Consider the following 17325-nt stretch of genomic DNA (forward strand, 5'->3'; position numbering starts at 1 on the left):
AGCAGCAACACGTATTTTTCCCTATTCCCTGTGTTGTTTGGCTATTTTATTCTGTTTTGTGAGTAGCGAGAGTTTATAATAACACTTAACCCTGTGAGGTATCTAGGATTATTTTTCATCCCTAGCTCCTACTAAGCACCCATATGCCCTGCACCTTGTAAGATCTGTTTGCACAACCCAGATCCTCAAGGGTTTTGAGATGCCTAAACCACATTTAGATGCTCACCCTAAATGACTTACTCAGGATCAGACTGAAAGAATTTGGAGAACAGAAAAGGTTCTTTCTCATGCTCTAATGAGAAGTCCATTCATTCCTTGTCCGTTAAGTGGCAAGTAAACCCAACTGGAGTAATGGTTCAAGATACAGCCTTTTAAACTCAGATGCATTACACAACCTTTTCAAAACACTGCTGAAGTAATCCTTTTCCCTTTTTTCTGTCACTCCACAGGAGAGTTCAGAGCTCTTCTAATTGCAAACGACCTTGAAGGATTCTCCCTAGACAATAGAGGGACAAATTAAAATGCAGCATCCATGGCACTTTTTTGCTGACTTCCCTTGTGCCTGGAATTAAAATATTCTCATTTATTTATGTAATTTTACACTGTTTTCTATACTAAAAAAAAAGAATAAAAGGGTCTTCTTTCTTCTTTTTTCTTGTAAAATTAGCAGCAAATAAAGGAAACCTACTCTTAGACTGGGGAAAGCAGCTAATAAAGGATGGGGAACTGTCATTAAAATTTATTTTATTCAAGATCTGGAAATGTAATGCATTTTTTCCTATCTCCCCTTCTTGTTAAGCTCACTTAAGAGCTCATCTTTTTTCCCCCTATCTGGAATTATTATAGATTAAAGATGTCAATTAGAGAAGGCCAAAATTGCTATCATTAGGCCCTGTTTTAGTTACTTATGATGATTAAGATTTAATGCTTTTTCCTGAATACTTCATTGCCAGATGCCTGCTTCAGGTTTAGCTTAAAAAAAATCCTTTTTAGTTTTATCAAAAAAAGAGTAGTAATTTCAGAGAGCGAGAGACAGGAGTGCTTGTTGGTTTGCTAGTTAACATAAGCAAAACATTTTTCCTGAGAAACACTAGCAGTGGAACAGGGCACAAAACTGCACAGGAAATCACTGTGAGATATTTCCTGAGAACCCTCTCTTTAGATGAATTGTAAGCCACAGAAATTAATTGCTCACAAACATTCAATGGATAAAAAATATTTATACATTGTTCATTTCATTCTTATTCGAGACAAACGTACTCCACCTTCAGGCTGTCACAGTGAGTGTGGACCCTTCACATGGAGATAAGGACTATACCTCTACTTAGGTCTGCTGTCTAATCATAGGATAAGTGCCAAAGATGAAAAAATGATCCTACGCACATTTTTTACCATGGTACTGTTTAGAGTTGAGGGAGACAACAAAAAGCAACTGAGCTATTTGCAGCAACAAGGATGGTTAATCATAGCTAGATAAAACATTTCTTCCCCAGCTTTTCTGCTCAAACAATCATAGAATCACCCAGATAGGAAAAGACCTTCAAGATCACCAAGTTCAACTATCAGCCTCACCTGCCGAGTTCCATCACTAATCCTTGTCTCTTAGTATCATATCCACAAGTCTCTTAAACACCTCCAGAGAGGAGGACCTCACTGCTACCTTGCGCAGCCTATTCTTGAACGCAGGACAGCTGAGATATAAGACCATATGATGTCATTGCCACTCTGGAATTTTTTGCTTATTTTCCTCCTGTGATTATCTAGCATTTGGTTTTGTGTCTTTTTAGTTAGCTTTAGTATGTTATTAAGGAAAAAAAAAAACAGGAAACTTCATTCAGATTTGTGGTCAAATACCATGCAGTCCTGGCTAGGTTTTTCAATATGCAAAATCAAAACTTATCTACATATTCAACAACAGTAACACTTCTGTCTTGCCAGTGCAATAGATATCAAAGATACATTTTACTGGAGATCCATAAAACACTGTAACCACAGCAAGATCTTCAAGAACAAGACTTTTCATGTTATGATAACAGTCTGTTCATGAAGGGCAAGTGTTTTGTCTATAGCATTTTAAGTATTTGGGTAAGGTATGGAGAATAATTGGCTGCCTCTTTGGGGCTGCATTTTGCTTAGTTCTTAAATGTCAGAGAATGACATTTCAATACCAGATTGGTAGTATTAACCAAGTAAGTCATTCTATGAAGTACCACCATGTCTTATTCCTCACTTTTGCCATACATGTTCAGCTTCAACATGGTTACATTTCTCCATCATTATATCTTTTCATGTTCAGTTACAGGGAATCAATAAAACCATTAAGTTTTTCTTTTTTTTTTTTCCCCTCATGAATGCTGTCAGCTGGCACATGCTGTTCACTTCAAAAGTGGCATCCTGCATTTCAAAGGTGTGGATAAGTACTTATTTAAAAAAAGGCTAATGATGCCTGAAAATACTTTCAACTGATAGGGACCATCCATCTGTATAGATGTTCAGTTGCACTAGTAGGAAAAATATTCTTTAAAACAGTGTTCATGCACGAGTTGTTCAATAGAGCAAAATTTGTACATGAGAACTGAAACAAATGTGAAGAAGTGAATTGCAGTTCTATTTGTGCAAAAAGTTTCAGAGTAACTTTACCCAAGATGCACTATTTTTTTTTTTTTTTTTTTTTTTTTTGCATTTTGCATTTTGCTTGCCCTTTTCATGGAGAATATAAGCTCGTCTGTTCAGAAATCATAACATCACAGAAAGCTGAGTTTGGAAGAGACTTCTGGAGGCCATGTTGTCCAGTCCCTCTGCTCAGGCTGGTTACCCTGCATCGTGTCCAGACAACCTTTGAATATCTCCATGGAGGGAGACATTACTTCTACCTACTTTTTATTACCTTAATTATTTTGAAGATATAATACCAGATGTTGTATGACCACAACTAAATATATCACATTATTCACAACAGATTATCTCATTTTACTTATGTTTCTGAGGCTGTCTAGAAAAAAGTTTATATATTGGAGTTACCATTCAAAACTCAACCACCTTGTGGAACAAAAAGATGACTGTTTTCAGTAACAAGCAGTGGCATTCAGCATGAAGCTACATGCAATAGGAAATAGTCACAACATCTACTATTAAAAATTTATTTTGGATGAAATTTTGTTGTCTGCAAATTTGTTTTAACAGAAAGTGAAACTGCAAACAGATTTTCAGATGATAGAGCATGCTTGAGCCTTGCAACACAGTACAGGGAAAGCTTTTGGATTTGTTGTGGTTAAGAATAGTCAACAGAAAGAAAGTGTACTGTACACCTTGCAAAATATAAAGTAAAATGACTGTAAGCTCTAGCTGTAGAGTTCACAATTCCTCCCAACCCTACCCCAGCTCAGCTCTGACCCTCTTTATGAAATTAATAGCTATTCTCAGCTGCTGTTTATCCTACTGAATTAAGAAACTGATGGGGATCCTGTATTCTGAATTTTGACATTAGAGCAGGTCAGAAATGATGGTTGTTATTTTAAGGAAACTGGTAAAAATGCCTAAAGTTAAGACTGCTTAATTAATTGGTGGTAGTTTAGAGTTGTTTTCCCAGCTGATAATCTGGGCTGAACTTCTTTGCTATGTTTGTTTGCTTTAGGGTAAAATTGCTGCAGCAGCCTTATTAGGAGATTCAGAGAATGACGTGTAAATCCTTCAGAGTAAGTTGCTGAAAACTTGTTCTGTTTACGTTTCCCTAAACTGTTTGCTAAAATAAAGTGCCATAAAACACTATAAACCTGCAAAATATTTATATCAGTGATACCTCCTCTGAAACAGTAACCAATAGCATGGTCAGTTCACACAGTTCACTGGTGGCTAAATTCTTGGCAGATTCCCTCCTACCTGGGTACAGCCCAAGCCAGGACTACAATTGCATTGAGAGTTTCCCTGACCTTCCATCTCCTGAGAGGGAAAGGATTTCTGTTGCAATTCTTGTACTCCATCATATATAGCAGACTCCAGTGGATATCTCAGAACTCGAGGTCATTTTGAATGGCACTAGATGCAATATTCAGGCAACCACATTTCACTGCAAGATCAGATTACTTAGTAACCGTTTAATTATGCATGAAATAATTCAATTGAAATATTTATAAATGAGGTGCATAAAAGCATAAATCAATCTTCAAAAGTAAAAGCAATCAAATTTACAGGTCAGATTCAACAAGACAACATATGTTAAAAAGTAGGAAAAACAGCTCTGCATATCTGTTTTACTAGCTTCTTCAGTATACCAGGAGAATAAACAGTCTCATGAATCTTAGTAAATATGTTTGAAATCACTGGCTTTTTAAGAACATCATTGATTCTCTCTTGTTTAAACTAAGGTCTCCTTTACTTGAAAGATTTAAAAAATATATGTATTGTTGTAACATATTCTAAACGTGCTTACTTTGGTATTTTCTCTGTACGATCAATGCAGCAAACCTGCTGTTCCAGGCAAACTGATCAACTCAACACAGAGATGATTATGTTTAAAAAAAAAAAAATAAGAAGGAGAAGGAGAGAGAGAAGGAGAATGAGAAAGAGAAGATAGCCCATTTAGATTTAAAGTAAAAGAAATTAAATGAAACGTGGAAATTAAGTTGTTTAAAATTTCAGCTTGCAATCTGTGTAAGCTACATAAGCCAAAAAAGAAAAAAAAAAAAAATCAAGCTTTATAAAATATAAAGCCTTACAGAAAAGTTAGTGTTTTCTTGGAATATATTAAAGCATCATATTCAAAATTCCTTTCATTTGATGGTTACTATCTAATTATTTCCCGTGTGAATCAACAGCATCTACTCAATTTAAGCCAAACACTACATGTAGTTTCAGCTCTTCTCTTACAGTTACTTTAAAGCTTCTTTTTCTACCTCTACATCCTGCTTCTTACATTGGAAATCATATTTTTATCTGTTGCTTATGTTTTTAGATGACCCTGGACTATCTACAATTTGTTTACATCTTCATTAAAGTTTTCATCCCTAAATCAGTAACAATATTTTGGTTGCTGAATAACACAGAGTATTTAACCCTATATGTTCTGATTCTGAGAGTTTTAGCGACCATCTTACAACATTCCTTTATAATTAGGCCGTTGTTCATTGAAACTCCCAGACCCTTTGCCTCTTTGATGATGCTAGATCGACTAATGATCAACAGGGTAAGGAGGAATACAAAGATCTTTGTTCTCTTGGATATTTCTGCATAGAACAATGTCAAAAGATCCATTTGTGTGGATGTCATGACCAGGTCATTAACTTTGCAAGGCCCTCCACTAGCTAGAACCTCCAAATGAATCTACTTTTCCTTGTAGCAACACCCGCAATAAGATATCTTCCTGATTCCCATTATCAGACCTCTCCCCTACAGGTATTTATTGGGCAGATAAGCCTGTTTCTGAGGCTTGGAGAATGTTTCTAAACCAGAACTCAGAGTTCCCGCAGGATGGGGCTTTGGGTCAGTGAGGCTCTTGCACAGCTGTTTCCTCTCACTGAAAACCACAGTCACCTGTGCCTGTTCCTGGACTATAATGAAATGGCATTTGCAGATCATCTGATTCTCCAGAGAAGTGATGAATGTGCTCTTCTGCACAGGTAGTGACATAAGGTGACAAACATTTCATTCTTGGGGAGAGAGGATGCCAGTAACTCTCACTGTACTAATTTGTTAGTGGATGCATCCAGAAAGCCCAACAACAGTTTTAAGATTTTGTTTTTCAAGTACAGAAGCTTAACAAGTTGTCTTTTTGTACCTACACGTGAATGTAAGTTTCTTCAGAAGGCAGTCCTCCTTGCTTGGTTTGCCATATTCATACTTTCCTCTGGGAACTGGATTTGAGATAGATACTAAATTAAACACAATTTTTATCACCATTTGACACAATAGCACACAGCTTCACTGAAGATAGGCTAACTGACAACCAAGATCTGGCTAAAGCATTGCAGGAACTAGAAAGGAGGAACCTTTGAAAATAAATACCTCTAAAGGGTATTTTGGATTCCAGATGTCTGAGATATAGAGGATGCATGTAATGTTACTGAACAAGTGTCACTAGTGACAACTAAAGAGAAACGAACAAATCTCATTCAGTGAAATACATTAAAAAAGTCTCAATTATTTTCTAGGGAAATTGCAGTGATTCAAGTTCTTCTACAAGCAATAACAATTTACAACTTTTGAAATAAATTCAGAATATTTTGTAATCTTAACATTTTGTTGCTATATTATATATAAGCATTTTGTTGATATATAATCAATTTGTCAATAACTGCTGCAAAAAACCTATCACAGAATGGTTAAGTTTGGAAGGGAACTCTGGAAACCATCTGATCCAACCCCCTGCTCAATTAGGGACACATAGAGCAGCTTGAACAGTCCTAACTGTCTTAACCTTTCCTCACAGAAGAGGTGCTCCAGTCTCTCAATCATCTTGGTAGGTCCTCCATTGGGCATTTTCAGTAAATTTTCCTGTGTCATTTTGCAGCTAAAAACCTGTTAGAATCAGTTGATTCTCATCCATATTGGAAGATATACTGAGAATTACTGACACAGCAGGCTTTCTTGAAGTTATCTGTTCATATGTGCTAAAAGCAGGTCTACATATCTTTGTGCTGAATTCTGAAAAGGCACTAGCTCAATACTTGCTGTCATTTCAGACAGCACTCTGCAAAAAATGCTGGTTAAAACAGTGGGTTATATCTCGTGTGTCAAAGATATTTTCTTTAGTCAGAAACAATAACACTGTAACCAAACTACAAATCTGACAGTTGCTGGGAAAGGGCAAGGCAACCACACACTGACAAGATTTTCATTTGTTCAGTTCTATACTGAAGACCTGAGGAGAACAAGCATATCAGGGAACACAGATGTTGAGCTGAAATGCAACTGAGACATAATGCTTAGAGCTCTTCCTACATGGACTAGACTACATAAATGCACAATATTTTCCTAAATCGATTTACACTGCTGAAAACACTCTCAAATAGGTAGTAAGGTTGCACAGGTGACATTAAAGTCATGGGGGGTAGTAATCTGTGACCTGCAGGATATTCATAAGTGTCAACAGTATTGTCTTAAAGCCACTTATGTCTAATTCTCCCCCAAGGGAGAACAACAATCTCCAGTTGACAAAATAAGTGCTGCTTACAACAAACAACAACAGAAAATAAACAAACAAGTGAAATACCAGAAAAGCAAGCAAACTTTGCATAGTGGTGAAGTCATAGAATAGGTGGGGGTCAGATCCTCCTGATACAAGAAAAATCAGTAATATCCAGTCCTACAGGCAGAATACAGGATATTTCTCAGAAGAAGCATGCCTAGAAGGAATATCAACAATCAAATACAGGAAAAAGCTGCCCCACCCAACTAGCAATAGGATCTCTAACTACAGAGCACTCCTTCCAATGAAGCAGCCTTCAACCAGAAGACATTCTCTGTTTGTTAGCTAGCCCTTAAATGAGCACAGGGGAGGGTGGACCCTGTGGTCCCTGGGCTAGCCACACCCTCTACAATGTGCTCAATCACCAGTTCAGGCTGTGAAATAACAGTTCCCTTACAATATCTCTGTAATTTATTGCTACTCGTCAAAGGTATTGCTTTCCTGGTTGCTAAAGACCTGATATAAAGTACACAGAAGAAATAGACTTTGATGATCTTTCCTTCTTGTCATTTTATTACATATTGTGGCAGTTTAGTTGATTCTATTGCCAATGACAGGGCTCTGCCTCTCCTACCTTTCCCTCTTCTGCAGGTGGAGGGGAGGGGGGGAGGGAAGAAGTACAAAGGACACAACCAAGATAAGGAGGGATAAGTTATTTACTACAGATAATAAAAGAATGTAAGGCAATATGATATGAAAAGCAGTTACATGTAATATATCAAACAAATGGGAGAGAGAGTAGTTCCAACCATGTTGCTTGCTGTGCTACTGGAAACTGGAGAGAGGTCTTATCCCATTGCTGTGCTATTCTACCTCTTTTACCTGGAATTGGAAATGATATGTGGAGTACTGGAGACTTCTGGGGACTGTAGTTTGTCTCTTCTCAGTGTATCATCATCTTGGAGAGCTGAAAATCATGTAAGATGACACTGCCAGGGGCTGACCAAGAAAATGCAGCTTTCTGGCACTATGTTCCATCACTAAAACAGCTTGTTGTATGATGTCATGATATGGAGTACTGATAAAAGAGGGGCACGTATACTGTGGAAATATTTATCCTGTTTATGAAAAATTTTTAAATGAATATACTGTATACTGTTGGAATTTCTTATAAGGATTCATAAAGAAGTGTTGTTAATCTGATAGATTCAAAATTGTTTTCTGTTCATCTCAAAAACCTCATTTTTTCCAGTGGGAAAAATGAGCCAAATGCCTTTGTACATGATTTATAGTAAATCTGCTGAATCCATTCTTCAGACAGAGTTTCATTTGTCTTTCCCTACACTGCACTTTCTGTAAAGCAATAACAGAGTTTTATTTGGCTGATTTATGCCAGGAATGTAATTATGAAATTCCAAGACTGTGTCCTGCACTCCCTTCTCAGTGTGTTCTGCAGAAAAGCCAGAGATCTCTCTGAAACTTAAGGGAGAGAAAAGCCAAAGTAAAGGATGATTCCTTGAAAACATGTCTGGAAAAATCTTTTACACCAGTTCAAGATGTTATTCCTAAGAAATACATTTTAGTGGCCAATCAGGAGTCACCGGGGAAGAGGACACATAGACAGTATAGCATGTGTGGAAGGCACTTTCCCCTCCAAGTTGTGTAAAGGGATAGTCAGCATGGTCTACATGTAAGCAATAGACTTTTGTTGTGGGGTGCTGAATGACTGTGGAGTTTCTCCAACAAAACACCCCTCATTTACTGCTGAAGTCCTAAGTACAGTTCCAAAAGTTCAATAGTTGACAGAGACCCTAAATGCCACAGTCTGCCTTGCTTTCTTCTTGGAAATTAAGAGTGCTTTGCTGCCCAGACAAATCAGAGGAACTCAGTTAGTAAGCAATTTTAGCTGGTCTTATCATGAGCTCTGTTACTGAGAGCTAAAGATGTAACAAGGAGTTGGATAAGGAAAATGTAGGCAATATATCCAGCACCAATGAAGTAGGAAACAACAGAAATACAATAAGCATTTTAGTCTTGATAAATGAGAGGAGCAGACAAAGATTGAAATAGCCTGACTGATTCTGAAAAAAAAGAGCAGAATTTGAAAAGGAATACTGAGGAAGAAGTGACAGATATGTGAGGCAGACCACAGCTTTCAGAAACTAAATAAGACTACATTAATGTCTCCTGTGTGTTGGGACAAAGCACAGATCGGTGGAGGAGGAGTTTATTTCCATTACTAATATTTACATAAGAAACAAGTGACATAGATGAAGAAGGCTAGATATAAAGTTGAGGATGACAAGAAGAGAGTTCTGGAGAATTGCTGCTAGAGGTCATCCATACAAAAAAAAAAAAAATAGAATATATATAAATATGTTTCTCCATGAGACCTAGTAAGTGAAAATGAAATACAGACATTCACAGTTCCATTTGCATACTGCTTAAAATTATCAGCTTAATTACTCACATATGTTCCTCCTCATTTGAGCCATTCTTTAGAAATACACACATGGCATGAAACTTTTGTGAAATATTGCCCAAGTAAGGCATAAACATACATCTACAGTTAAAGACTTAGTTTACATAATAAACTGAGAGTCTACAAAATAAAATGAAAGAATATTAAAAAGTGCTTTAGGAGCTTAAAAAAATTATGCTGTTACAATAAGAATGAATATTGTAGATCTATCAGCTGCTAAATGGATTTCCTTTCTTTAGTTTTCTTGCATAAAATATAGAAACAGATCTCTGGAATTATTTTAGACAGCGTCCATTCACTTTCATAGAATCATAGAATGAGCTAGGTTGGAAAAGACCTACAAGATCACCTAGTCCAACCATCCACCTACCACCACCAACCCCACTAAACTATGTCTCCCAACGCTATATCTAAACGTTTCTTGAACACCTCCAGGGACGGTGACTCCACCACCTCCCTGGGCAGCCCGTTCCAGCACCTGACCACTCTTTCAGAAAAGTAGTGTTTCCTAATGTCCAGCCTAAATCTCCCCTGGCGCAACTTTCCAAAGCTAGTATTGAGAATGCTGTTGTAGAAGCCTTTCAAACCTCAGCATGGAACGCAGATTAATTAGTTCAATGAATCCCAAGATTCCAAAAACTGGAAAAAAAATTGAGACAGGTCTTGTGATGACATCAGCAAACTCTTTACTTACCCTGGGAAGAATCTCATTAGGAGCCACAGATTTATTTGCATCCAGCTGGAGCAGCAAATCCCATAGAAGCTTAGATTTGTCTGGGAGTTTATCATTCCCACAGTCCTCAGTTCAGGGCTCCTGGGGGCTTAGAGCACATTATTTGTTTTGAATGGAGAGGCAAAGAAAACATTAGCCAACAAAACCATTTCTGTTTACAAGCAACAAATCTAGGTAGGCACCTTTCCTTAGTACTTAGCCACTTCCTCAAACACAATACACCTGCCCTACCTGTACCTTCTGAAGAGCTATAATATCCATCATAACAACAGGACTCTTCCCACCAGGTTTCAATTGTTATTTGTCCCAAAGATTTCTTAAACCATACTCAGTGAAAAAGAAGCATATAATAGTTTTCTTTATTTGTATCCCTTTATGGATAAATGTGTGTACCATAAGTCTATAAAAAGTAAGTATGTGAGACTAAATTACTTCCCCCATATTCTTAGAACAATAACCTTTGTGAATGATCAATATGATAGAAATGCACTGATAACTTGAATTTGCTGTTTTAGAGTACTTATCAAACTACCTGTATTTTTCTAATTATTTAAAACTTATAATACCTTGTGTGGTATCCCCTGTTGTTGGTAACCTTTACAATTTTAAGTGAGGACTGAAAGACGTCAAAATCAGTCTTGTTCTTCCCTGAGACAGAAAGGAAACCTCTCTTTCCTAATGCATTGTAATGCTGCAGATGAAATTCTGTGCCTTTGCAGTGCTGAGTGACTGAGGCTGGAGAGGTGAACAGATGAAAAAAAAACACACACTTTTTAGTTTTCACCCTGAAGCCAAATCACTGAGCCAAACCTTTATAAAGTTATTAAATCTGTTTAGGTACTCTTTCTTCTTGCCCTCCCCTTCCCTTTCCCCTTCACAAGAGACAAAATCCAACAACAACAACAGAACACTGAGCATTAGAAGCCTTCATAAAAGACTTTTCTCACAGAACTGGTACTCTAAATTTGCTAACATAAGAAACATGGGAAGCACAGATAAGCTTTTTCATTTTAGATACTGAATCATACTGCTTGGCCTATATTTTTGAAGCATCCGATTGTTCCTGTAGCCATGAATGCAGCTTTAATATAAAATTTGTAGAGCAGAGACTTTAAGAAATTGTTCGGACACCTATATTTAAAAAAAAAAAAAAAAAAAAAAAAAAAAAAAAAAGGTGTTTTGGCAAAATGTAAGACTGATTTCAATAAAGTTTTATCTCCAAATATTTTTTCTGAGACAAAGCATTTTTTTAATATATAAAAAGCTCAAATATTTCCTTTTAGAATAGCCAATATTTTGTCATTAAGATATCAGTCTCAGGAATTGTTTTCTAATTCTTGCTCTGATTGACAAAGGGCAAAACCTGGTATGAAGACCTAAGTTACTGCCTTTTGTTGTTCTGGCATTGATCTTCTATTGGTCCTACTTCAGTCATTTTCTGGTTTGTTTGTTTTTTTGTAAAAATATACAATGCCAACTGCACCACTTTACGGTGAAAAAAACCCAACAAAATATGATTTACATTAATAGGAAAAAATATACAGCCCATTTCTTAGAATGAATTCTACAGTGTGCAGAAATGCTCCTTCTTTTCCCCTAGTCCTGCTTCTGGTTTCTAAGCTGTGAAAACAGGCAGTATAGAACTTACAGGTGCAATCAAACTGGGTTGCACTGGCTGTTATTTCTCAGCTCTGGGCTGCTTTCTCTTGACCATTCAGCAATTTTTAGAATCGTACAATGAAAGTATTTTTCCCATATCCATGACTCTAGATCTCTAGTAATTAAGGGCTATAATTCTCAGAGCTGTGATCCCTATGTTCTGTTTTCTGAACTTTATTTTACCAGGATGTGACTTTTGCTGGTTTTAGGATGGTATTTGACTTACCTACAACCATCTGATAATCTGTAAAGTCTACACTAGTCACTGATGTCCTACTTATTGGACATAAAGAAATTTAGACTCCACCAGAGTGTGATTCATCTCCGTGTCTATCCTGTGGTAATAACTGCCCTCTGAAGGCAATTTATCTCTCTCTGTTGTCTATGAAGAAGGTTTATCCATACCTATAAACTGTTCTTCTATATTATACTTGGAGATGAATAACACCATTTGTGCTTCAGTTTTCAAAACAAGAGGTGGAAATAGTAACACATTCTCACACCAACAGAGTCTTATAAAGATAATGCATTGAAAAGATACAAAAAGCCATATGGAAATTAGTGCCATCAAACAAATGTTAAAGAAAGAGAGGACTTCTACTCTAAAAAGGATTCATTTGCGAGCTTTGGCAAATAATGACCCTTGTATAACACCACAACTTCAGTGGTCTGTTTTCCATCAAAAAGTTATGGGTAATTGTATAATTGTCAGATGCAAATGAAGAATCAGAGTTACAGAAATATTTAGCTCCCTTCAGCTTTATAACTAAAAGGTATTATATCAACACCTGTCTTAGATGTTATTCATGCTTATTCATTCCTTTTTCTTTAAGGAATAAGTAAATACATTGTAAAATGTAAAAAGTTCACCAGCTGCAAAATTGGTGGCTGTTTCCAAAGCCAGCAGAAATGTCTGATACAATAGAACTGGTGTTTTAAATATTGCAGTGCTTTTTTAAGTTCAGTATGTGACAATTAGTACAAGAAAACTCTAGATTTTCAGAGGTGACCTACAATGTTATGTAACATTTTCCATTTCTCACTTTTAGATATCCTAAGCAAGAATGAATAAGTATATTCCTTTCTAGGTCAGCATTGTGCAAACTGTATCCATTTAAATAATAAACCCCTCACAATTAACTGAACTAAATTTTTCATACCCGTTGCTCGTAAGTTGTCCTCCACATCACAGTTTATTCAAGATTCCATTCACTCACAAGATAGCCCTAAGCCACTAAAGCTGGTCAGCAGATTGCCTGGAAAATAAATCCTTAGCTACTTTCTGAAACACATTTGTCTCCTAAGTCCTGAAAATGTTCTTATACAAATCAATACTGGTATCAGTATAATTAAAATCTGCCATGTTTAAAGGGTTGGCATTCTTGCAGGCCTCTCTTATCTATGAAAGCATTTCTCAGCAGACTTTGCTTACCACCCTTGAAATGCATGGTTACATTCGAAAATCAGCTCTGTACCCTATACCACAATGTGCTGCTTTATTCCAAAGTTTTCAATCTTTGACCAATTATTACCCTCCTTGCCTACACTGACAGTTGTCTCTCTCTCTCTCTTTTTCTTTTTCTTTTTCTTTTTCTTTTTCTTTTTCTTTTTCTTTTTCTTTTTCTTTTTCTTTTTCTTTTTCTTTTTCTTTTTCGCCAAGGCCAGTGCTATCATATCAAATCTAAAATTTTACAAAGTTAGTTTTTAATTTAAATTATTGAAGTTTCATAGAAATGCATTTTTGACTTAGAAATATTGACATGTCATCTTGATACATTTGCACAGAAAAAAAATTTAGCTCTTCCACTGAAATCTTCATTTACACAGTACAACAAACAAAACAGAATCCTACGTGGACAAGACATTGACTGTTTGGGTCCTAGTCAAAACTTACTTTAATATTTGCTAACTTACAAGGGCTGTTCCAAAAGTACTGCCTCCTATTTTATTATCTTGGCCTATGATGTCAGAGGTGGATGTTGGTGGTATGGCAGTATAGATTGAACTTTCCCACCAGTATTCCATTACATTTTGTTTCTGTGTGACAGATGGCAGCAGAGAGACAGTCTGACAAAATGGCATCTGACATGGAAGTGTGTATGAAGCAAAGGTGTGTCACTGAATTCCTCCAAGTGGAAAAAAAAATCGCACACTGAATTTCACTGATGAACATTTATGGAGACAAAGAGTGGATGTGAGCACAGTGAGGTGGTGGGTGGTACATTTCAGCGAAGATGGCAGTTACAGTGGGTCATCTCTACTGGTGCAGATTTTTACAAGCGTGACATGCAGGCTCTTGTTCATCACTGGTGAAAATGCATAGCTAATGGTGGTGACTATGATGAAAAATTTGTAGTGTAGTGTTATTGTGCTCTTTGTATCTGTTGTAGTTTCTATGGAAATAAATAGGAGGCATTACCTTCAGAGCTATGTACATAAAACATGTTAATGTTGTTGTGGACTTGAGATTATTCTTATGCCAAAAAGGTGGATGCTTGATTAGGTATCTTGCTGACTTGGCATCTCATCTCTTGTGTGGAGGGATTTAACTTTAGCTAATACAATGCCTTCTGTCAACAACTGACATTTCAAGAACTCCAGCTTTAAGAGAAACTGTCCTCATGCTGGGATCTAGACAGTTTTCCTATAAAACTGTCTTTTCTCACTTTGCTAATCTAAAACCTGGTCCAGATAATTTTCCGTATTAGCAGGAAAAAGGAAAAATCAATACATGATTATAAAATTGTATTTCTTATCTTCTAGTGTTTGCACTATCAGTAAAATATCTAGTTATCTCAAGCCATCCAACCTTCACAAGGTTAGTGTGAATTTGCAGTACAGTAGTTGTATCTTTGCTACTTTTTATTATAGAGCTGCAGTATGTACCTTTTAATTTGGTTGTCAGGGGAGACAGGAAGCAATAATTAAGGCTAAAAGATGGGGTATGGAAGCCTTATTAAAGGATATATTGAAGATGGGAATTTGATCTGAGAATTAGATTATGATTAGAGTTGTTAATGCAGCTGTGCCACTCTTGAGTGACAGAGCAGCAGATGAACTGAACAGGCAATTATAACTACAGGAGTCTCCCTAATCTTTACAATCCCAACCTCACAGTCACATCCATTTAAATTAATTTTCATGAAGGCTGCAAATTTACAGCTCCACCAGATTGGAAATTTGTTTGTTTATTATCCACAGGAAATATTTTTAGGGAAGTAAATAGCACTGAAAGCCATCTTGTCTTTCTGCTTGTCTTTTTAACTTGCAGAATTAATAATATGAGATTAATCTGAAGGCTGCTGCCTTTATGAAAACTGATTGATTCTCAGCAGCCCAGTGTTATTATGATTATCTGTGGGAAGGTCAAAGGGAAGGCATGTAAAAGTCATAGCTGATTCATGAGTTCCCTATATTAAGCAGAAGATAAAAAAAAAAAAAAAGGAGGCTTGCGTTGATCAGCGTTATAAGTGAGGAATCAGTCTTCCTCGCATTACTGAAACTGAAATTCTTGGAAAAGGATTTTAAACAACTTTGGACATAGTTATTTAAAGATGTCTGTTGAGGAGAGATAGCAATAGTTCATTACTATGCATGTTGAAAACCTATTTTAAGGAGTTCTTTGCTGCACAAAGATTAATTTACCACTACGTTTTTTCCTCCTTCACTATTAATATAAATAATGGTTGTGGTTTAAATTGGCATTATATTTTGATAGCCTAGTTTTGAATATACAAAGGAATATGCTGCAGAACTGCTCAGAAACTTGGAAATAGAAACCATGACAGAGTACTCTTCTGTTCCAGAGTTTGATATTGGAATGTCAGTAATGAATGGAATAAAATATGAATATTTAAAAACTAGATATTGCTTTTGTAAAATGTTGAGCAAATAGACATGGTGTGGAAAAATAAAAGCTTCACTTGTGAAAATCAGAGACAGAAAAAATATATTTTTTTCCTCTGGTAATCATTCAAAAAACCTGGAAATACTTCAGAAAATGATTGTCTGCAGTTGCCAGATCAGCAAAATATTTGAACATTTGGCTTAAAACATGCAAAAATATCCATCAGTGAGTTACATATACTTAATCTTCCCAAACTCTGAAGTGTGTGCTACAGCACCTTCTAAACTCCGTTACAAGACAAGGCTCAGTTGTCTTTCATCTTCATAGTGGACTTCGTTTCCTTTTCAGAGAAAAGGAAGTCAACAATCAGGCGAAAATCTGTGGTATATTCTGCTAGATTTCTTATCTGGACATCTAGGTGACCAGGTCATAGAAAATACCATAATGTAGCTATAGCCAGGGTAATTTCACAAATTTGAAGGCTTGGTGATTTTCCAGTCAAATCAGTCTCACAGAATTTACAAGCTCAAGGGTCAGCATCTTCACAATTATCTGGAGTGCAAACCTGAAGTTTGGCCTAATATGATTTTAGTTATATTACTAGTTGATCTTGATATTCTGCCACTGAAGTAAATTTATTTATATGAACTTGGAAAAGTCAGCCAGGAGTCATTTGATATTCAGATACATTATTTACATTTTTAAAAATACAGTTACTGAAATCAACTATAGGAATGGTGTTAGCACATCCTATCATTTTTCTTTAATGTTAATATTTTCAGCCACTCATATTCTCATTTCCTCTGAGATAAGAGGGTAGGTTTTAGTTAAGTGAGATGTATATAAAAAATATAGTCCTGGAATTAGGCAAGAAGAATATGTTAACAGTTGTAAGTATTGGAATTCCTTTTGTTATGACATATTAATTTTTCCAGAATATTAATATATTTAAGACTTGTACCCTTTCAAGGTTTGGATTTACATCAGAAATGTCATATTTGGAGCATTTACTCAGCAAGGTATCCTGTTTTCTTTGGTCTTAACTTTTCTGGGTCACAGTTTTAAGGACAACATCTAGCATATTTTCTCAAACACTGCTTTAGTAGGAGGCTCCAAAGCTTGACTCCTTTTGACTCAGAATACATATTGGATAATAAAAGTAAATCGGAAAAAAAAAAAGAGTTTGGAAGATATAATCTTATTGAAGAACTTTATCATCTGCTAAATAAATAAATTTATTTGCTTTTGTGGAAACAGAAAGATGAATGTATTCGTTGATATAGAATATGACTGTAAAAATCTGACAGACAATTAGTATAACCCAAGGTAAAAGAGATCATGAGTCTCCCATTTTTCTTTGGAAAAGTAATTTTAAATATATTTTGGCAATTTCCTTTAAGCATTTTTTTAAATTTATTCATGTTGATCTTTTGACTGATAATTTGAAAATATTCATCATGTGTTTAGTCAGATCACATAGG

The 17325-nt window shown here is 36.0% G+C and overlaps 1 long non-coding RNA gene across 1 annotated transcript in view; it reads right to left on the reverse strand.

Annotated features, from left to right (window-relative positions):
- The window catches only part of LOC110394449, a 101070-nt gene extending 90597 nt beyond the window's left edge, over positions 1-10473 (reverse strand). The window contains exon 1 of the long non-coding RNA XR_002435628.1: positions 10300-10473. This is a non-coding gene — a long non-coding RNA (uncharacterized LOC110394449). The remainder of the gene's footprint in view (positions 1-10299) is intronic.

Source organism: Numida meleagris, chromosome 2 (assembly GCF_002078875.1).
Source record: "Numida meleagris isolate 19003 breed g44 Domestic line chromosome 2, NumMel1.0, whole genome shotgun sequence".
Classification (NCBI taxonomy): Eukaryota; Metazoa; Chordata; class Aves; order Galliformes; family Numididae; genus Numida; species Numida meleagris.